This window comes from Elaeis guineensis, chromosome 5 (genome assembly GCF_000442705.2).
Source record: "Elaeis guineensis isolate ETL-2024a chromosome 5, EG11, whole genome shotgun sequence".
Classification (NCBI taxonomy): domain Eukaryota; kingdom Viridiplantae; phylum Streptophyta; class Magnoliopsida; order Arecales; family Arecaceae; genus Elaeis; species Elaeis guineensis.
This window is the reverse complement of record NC_025997.2, coordinates 716,427-723,487: the sequence shown is the minus strand read 5'-3', so window position 1 is coordinate 723,487 and position 7,061 is coordinate 716,427.

Sequence of the window (7,061 nt, the reverse complement as noted above, 5' to 3'; positions counted from 1 at the left end):
AGTGGAGGCTCTAGCCTACTGAAATGAAACCTGGGGCAAAATCAATTACTAAAATTATTGGTGAAATAATTGATTAAGAATCACCTATGGTGCACAGGAGTTGGCCGGGCCATACTCGGACTCGGTGTGCAGCTTGTGTGGATTCCTAGTATCCACTAAGAAATTAAAATAATTTTTTGAATTGGAAATAGAGGCTATCAATTCATATAAAATGTGAAAGAACTTTAGATTAAAGTCCAAGTCCTTAGGCTTAATCAATTCATATACATAGATGTCTTATATTTTTTTTCAGTTATGGCTAGTAGTTTATTGCTTTGCTCACTATTGGTTAGTGACAAACTTAATAGGACCCAATTTCGATAATTGGTATTAGAAGTTGTAAATAGTTCTAGAGCACGAATGAATCCTGTATATGATTATGGATCCAGCACTTATGTTTTCATGCTCAACGCTGTGATGCATTAGAGGCACTATCAGAAGTGACTAAATGATCGAATCATAGTATGATATGTTATGAAGGCAGCGATGAATGATGAATTTAGTTATAAATTTGAGAATACTCCATCAAAATTTTTTTCAAATGTTGAAGGAGTTCTTTGGCACCTCTGAAAATGTATCTTCAGCAGAGCATCAGTCCTTTGAGAAAAAAAAAAAGTAGATGCAAGTGAGTCGTGCTTAGGCTTGGAGCCCGAATTGATAAATGAGTTTTAGATTAATTCAAGTTTGGTAGAGTGCTTCTTTTGAAAGAAGCAGAACACTAAAAGAGGAATTATCCTCTATATCTAATTTTTCATGACCCAACAGGGTTAAGAAAGAGAAATCAGTAAATGATTGTTGAGATAAGATACTTATATGATAATACCTTATAGTTTCTCTCTGTTTGTGATACTAACTACCTGGATATTAGATATCAGAAGTTTTAATTTATATTGTAATTTATTGTAGGGACTTCAGATTAGTAGAAAGTTTGAAAACAGTAAGAGATTCTTGAATGTTGGAGATAGAAGTTATGTTCCAATCCTAGCTTTAGGAATTGTCAAGCAAGTTTGTAATCAAACAATATCATTTTTCAGTGATTATCACTATTGTCTATTTTGAATGATATAATTTTCATAGGCCTTTTTGGCCAAGGATAGATTCACATTGCTAATTTGAAATGATTTTTGTGATATCATTATAAATGATGTCAAAATCATGCGTGGACAACTAAAAATAATATTTACGAATGATCACAGCCTGTTAGTGGTAATGTACATACTAAACAAATATCTTAGAGTAGATAATGTTACGGATGCCTACCTTTGGCACTGAGGGGCTCGATCATATAAACAAGAACGGATGAATATGTTAAGTAAAGAGGTAATCTTCAAAGTCAATGATTGTGAATCATTACCGACCTGTGAGTCTTATTTCTTTGGTACTGATGACCAAGTCACTTTTTATTGAAAAAGATAACGAGCCAATGATGTTTTTAGTCTGTACATACTGATGTCTTGGACTCATAAACATGAGTATTGATAGCCTATTTCGCAGTGCACGAAATCGCTCAAGTAATATAATGATAAATAAGAGATCGTTCCCACGAGGACTGAGTTTAATTACCAAAAATGAACGCTAATTTTACTAATTAAATGATCGAAACTGAATGATAATGAAAAATAAAATTAACTCTAAGAACTCAATGAAAGCTGAATCAAAATTCGATTGATAAGCACTAGGGTATATCTGATTTCACTTGGACCAATTATCAATTCCAGCTATTCCGATTAATAATCTAAATTTAATTAATTAATGCAAGGATAAATAATCCTAAATTATTTAATAATCTCTCTCGAGTCTTATTAAATATACTAATTAAAAACTTATAATCTATCTTCCAATAGTAAAATAGATTTCAATTAGTTCAACAAGCACAGTGATTTTTTCAAGATCCCACAGGTCAAATCTTCTGCTCCCGCTCCAATTATTATTCCTATGATGTTTGTTATTAACTCCAATTTATAATCTTCCTTCCCAGTACCAATTATAAAATCGAAATCAATCAAGTACCAAAGATAATAATACTTAAAAGCATTAAGCGCAAATAACAAACAATTGCATTAACAAAGAAATTAATACAAGATTCTGGAATTGAAATTTTAATTCAAGCTACATCAGGTACCCTAGCTAGAAATTTAGCTTTTCATCATAACAAAATCAACTCAAGTTTTATTTTCTAAACTCATTGTTAGGATGATTTTGGAGTTTTATTCAAGTAAACTTGAGTTTGATTTTGTATGATGAAAAGCTAAATTTCTAGCTAGGGTACCTGATGTAGCTTGAATTTAATTTCAATTCCAGAATCTTGTATTAATTTTCTTTGTTAATGCAATTGTTTGTTATTTGCGCTTAATGCTTTTAAGTATTATTATCTTTGGTACTTGATTGATTTCGATTTATAATTGGTACTGGGAAGGAAGATTATAAATTGGAGTTAATAACAAACATCATAGGAATAATAATTGGAGCGGGAGCAGAAGATTTGACCTGTGGGATCTTGAAAATAATCACTGTGCTTGTTGAACTAATTGAAATCTATTTTACTATTGGAAGATAGATTATAGGTTTTAATTAGTATATTTAATAAGACTCGGGAGAGATTATTAAATAATTTAGGATTATTTATCCTTGCATTAATAATTAAATTTAGATTATTAATCGAAATAGCTGGAATTGATAATTGGTCCAAGTGAAATCAGATATACCCTAGTGCTTTATCAATCGAATTTTGATTCAGCTTTCATTGAGTTCTTTAGAGTTAATTTTATTTTCCATTATCATTCAGTTTCGATCGTTTAGATATTAGTAAAATTAGCGTTCATTTTTTATAATTAAACTCAGTCCTCGTGGGAACGATCTCTTATTTATCATTATATTACTTGAGCGATTTCGTGCACTTGCGAAATAGGCTATCAAGTTTTTGGCGCCGTTGCCGGGGAATGGTGCTTTAATATCAAGAATAGTTGATTTTACTAGTAATCTAGATATTTTATTTCTTAGATATTTAAAAAAAAAAAAATCACTGATATTTCATAACGCTTAACTAATATAGTATAACCAAAAATATATAAAAAAAAAAAATCAAACTTGATTGGACATCTTGTTTCTTTGCATTGCATCTCCATAATTAACTTTAAGGGCACTTAACCCATTAATCAGATAAGGTGGGGATTTGATCACCCTTCCTTAGCCCAAAAACCACATCCTTCATTCTGCATAACCTAGACCTTAATCTAAAATCAATTAAACGTTGGCCCTAGGATATTCGAGCTCAATAGGACAAGAAAGCCCTAAAGTTAGACCGGGTTCGAATTGATTAATTGCTCGGTGTCTAAGGCAAGTGGTTTAAGAAGGTGGTTTTCAATTGGTTCCGTTGTCTGACCTGGCCAACTCAGTTGGTGTCTAAGGAAAGCAACAAGCAGGGGACCTCCCACATCTTACACTTACCTGGCCGAGACAGTTAGTCAGTTTTGGGCTTGGAGTGCTTGAAGGCGATCTTGGAACAGTTAGGAGCTGTCTAGATCTAGGTTAACCCTAGGATAGAAAGTCCATTTTGTGCTAACTTGTTTGCCATTAAAATTTAAACCTAATTAAAACACTCTTCTCTTTCATCTCTAGATTTAGGACTCCTTAGGACTCATCTCTAGAACTCTTTTCTCTCTCTTTCCTCTTCTCTCTTCTCTTAAAAAAAAAAAAAAAAGAAAAGATAATAATCTTTCAAAATTACAACTTGGAAAAGAGAATCGGGTCGACTGGTAAGAATTGAATCAAATCCCATTTCAAGTCAAGAAATTGAACGCACTTGTAAACAAAACATTAAAGCAGTCAGAGAAAGGAAGAAATCTGAGGCAAAAGTAGATCCAAAAATGGCTGAAGATCCAAGGAGAGAAGTAATCCTAGTAGGGAATAATGAGGTTGCTAGAGAGGCAAACCCCAGGGCACTGCGGGATTATGCCATGCCTACCGTGAATGGAGCTTCATCTAGCATCACAAGACCACCTGTGCAAGCAAACAACTTTGAGATCAAGCCTGCTTTGATCCAAATGATCCCGACAGCAGTTCAGTTTGGAGGATTGCCCAATGATGACCCTAATGCGCACATTGCAAACTTTTTGGAGATATGTGATACCCTTAAGCATAATGGAGTGTCAGATGATGCAATTCGGTTAAGATTGTTCCCGTTTTCACTTAGAGACAAGGCTAAAGCATGGTTACAGTCTCTTCCTGCTGGCTCGATCACCACTTGAAATGACTTAGCACAAAAATTTTTGGCAAAATTCTTTCCACCTGCTAAGACTGCCAAGTTGAGGACTGACATCCAAACCTTTGTGCAATTCGATATGGAGACCTTATATGAAGCCTGGAAAAGGTTCAAGGATCTACTTAGGAGGTGTCCACACCACGGACTGCCTAAATGGTTGGTTGTGCAAACCTTCTACAATGGGCTGAACAACCATACCAGAATTAATATTGATGCTGCTGCTGGAGGTTCATTGATGGGGAAGTCGCTTGATGAAGCCTATGATCTTTTGGAGGAAATGGCCAACAACAATTACCAATGGCCCAATGAGAGAAACATGGCGAGGAGACCTGCTGGGGTTCATGAGATAGATGCTATTACTGCACTCAATGCAAAGGTAGACACTCTTTTCAAAAAATTAGATCATTTGTCTATTAATGCTGTCAATACTTGTGTGCAGACCTGTGAGATGTGTACTGGGCAACATGCTACTCGAGATTGCCCGATTGACAGCTCATTCATGCCTCCAGTACAAGAACAAGTACAATATGTGGCAAACCAAGGAAGACAACAGAACAATCCATACTCAAACACCTACACGCCTGCCTGGAAGAACCATCCAAATTTTTCCTGGGGAAATCAACAGCAACAACAGAATTATCAGAATAGAGGACCACCTGGTTTTCCACAGCAAGAAAAGAAGTCTAACCTGGAAGAATTGGTTGCAACTCTCACCAAGGCCACTACTGATTTCATGGATGAAACTAAGGCAAATTTTCAAAACCAGCAAGCTGCCATTAAAAATTTGGAAATACAAATGGGACAATTGGCCAATATGGTAGCTAACAGAACTCAAGGATCATTGCCTAGCAATACTGAAACGAACCCGAAGGAGCATGTGAAGACAATTACCTTGAGGAGTGGAAAACAACTAGGGGAACAACAAGGGAAAGAGCCTGTTAAAGAACAAGTAAAGGAACAAACTCAAGAAGAGACTATGGTCAAAGAAAAGCTAAAAGAGAAAAAGGAAGAGCCAGTAAAGTCCTACAATCCACCAGTTCCTTTTCCTCAAAGGCTCAAGCAAAGTAAGGATGACAAAAACTTTCTGAAGTTTTTAGAGGTCTTTAAGAAACTACACATAAATATTCCATTTGCGGAGGCATTAGCTCAGATGCCTAGCTATGCCAAATTCTTGAAGGACATCCTTTCCAAAAAGAGAAGGCTAGAGGACCATGAGACAGTCATGCTCACCGAAGAGTGCAGTGCGATCATTCAGAACAAGTTGCCATCAAAATTAAAAGATCCAGGGAGTTTTACAATTCCATGCAATATTGGCAATATCGAATTCACTAAAGCATTGTGCGATTTAGGTGCTAGCATTAACTTAATGCCTTTATCTGTTTTCAGGAAGCTTGGACTAGGGGATGTGAAACAAACCAGTGTCTCATTACAACTAGCTGATCGATCGGTGACATATCCTAAAGGCATAGTGGAGGATGTATTAGTCAAGGTGGACAAATTTATCTTCCCAGTGGATTTCATTGTCTTGGATATGGAGGAAGATAGAGAGGTTCCTTTGATATTGGGGCGTCCATTCCTTGCAACTGGCAAGGCACTTATAGATGTCCATGAGGGTAAGCTTACTTTAAGAGTGGGACAAGAAGAGGTAATTTTTAACGTGCTTAATTCTTCTAAATATCCTCTTGAGAATGATGAATGTTTTAGATTAGATGTGATTAATAAATTTGTTAGTGAAATAATTGACAATTCTGAATATGACTTGATTGATGGTGTTAAAAATAAACAGCATGTTGATGTATTAAATGATATTGAGAAAATACAGGATTCAGTAGAGGCTAAGCCAAACCCCAAGCTTGAGCTTAAGCAGCTCCCTTCTCACTTAAGATATGCATTCTTGGGAGACTCATCTATTTTTCCTGTCATTATATCTGCTCATTTGTCTACTGAACAAGAGAAAAAATTGTTGCATGTGTTGAAAAAGCATAAGAGAGCATTAGGCTGGTCTATTGATGATATTAAGGGAATTAGTCCCAGTATATGCATGCATAAAATTTTAATGGAAGAAAACTACAAACCTTCAATTGAGCATCAACGTAGGTTAAATCCTAATATGAAGGAAGTAGTTAGAGCTGAAGTAATGAAGTTACTTGATGCAGGAATTATCTACCCTATTTCTGATAGTAGTTGGGTGAGTCCTGTTCAAGTAGTTCCTAAGAAAGGGGGGATGACTGTTATTACAAATAATAAAAATGAGCTGATACCCACTAGAACAGTCACTGGTTGGCGTGTGTGTATTGATTATAGGAAGTTAAACAAAGCCACACGAAAGGACCATTTTCCTTTGCCTTTTATTGATCAAATGCTTGAGAGATTATCCGGATATCCCTTCTACTGTTTTTTAGATGGTTATTCAGGATATTTTCAAATTCCTATTGTACCTGAGGATCAAGAAAAAACTACATTTACTTGTCCATATGGAACATTTGCATATAGGAGAATGCCATTTGGGTTATGTAATGCACCTGCAACTTTTCAAAGATGTATGATGTCTATATTCTCTGATATGGTTGAAAAATTTATTGAAATCTTTATGGATGATTTTTCAGTTTTTGGTCCTTCTTTTGATATGTGTTTGACTAACCTCTCCCAAGTTCTACAGCGTTGTGAAGAAACTAATCTTGTGTTGAACTGGGAGAAATGTCATTTTATGGTGCAGGAAGGAGTAGTTTTAGGCCATAAGATTTCATCTAGAGGGATAGAA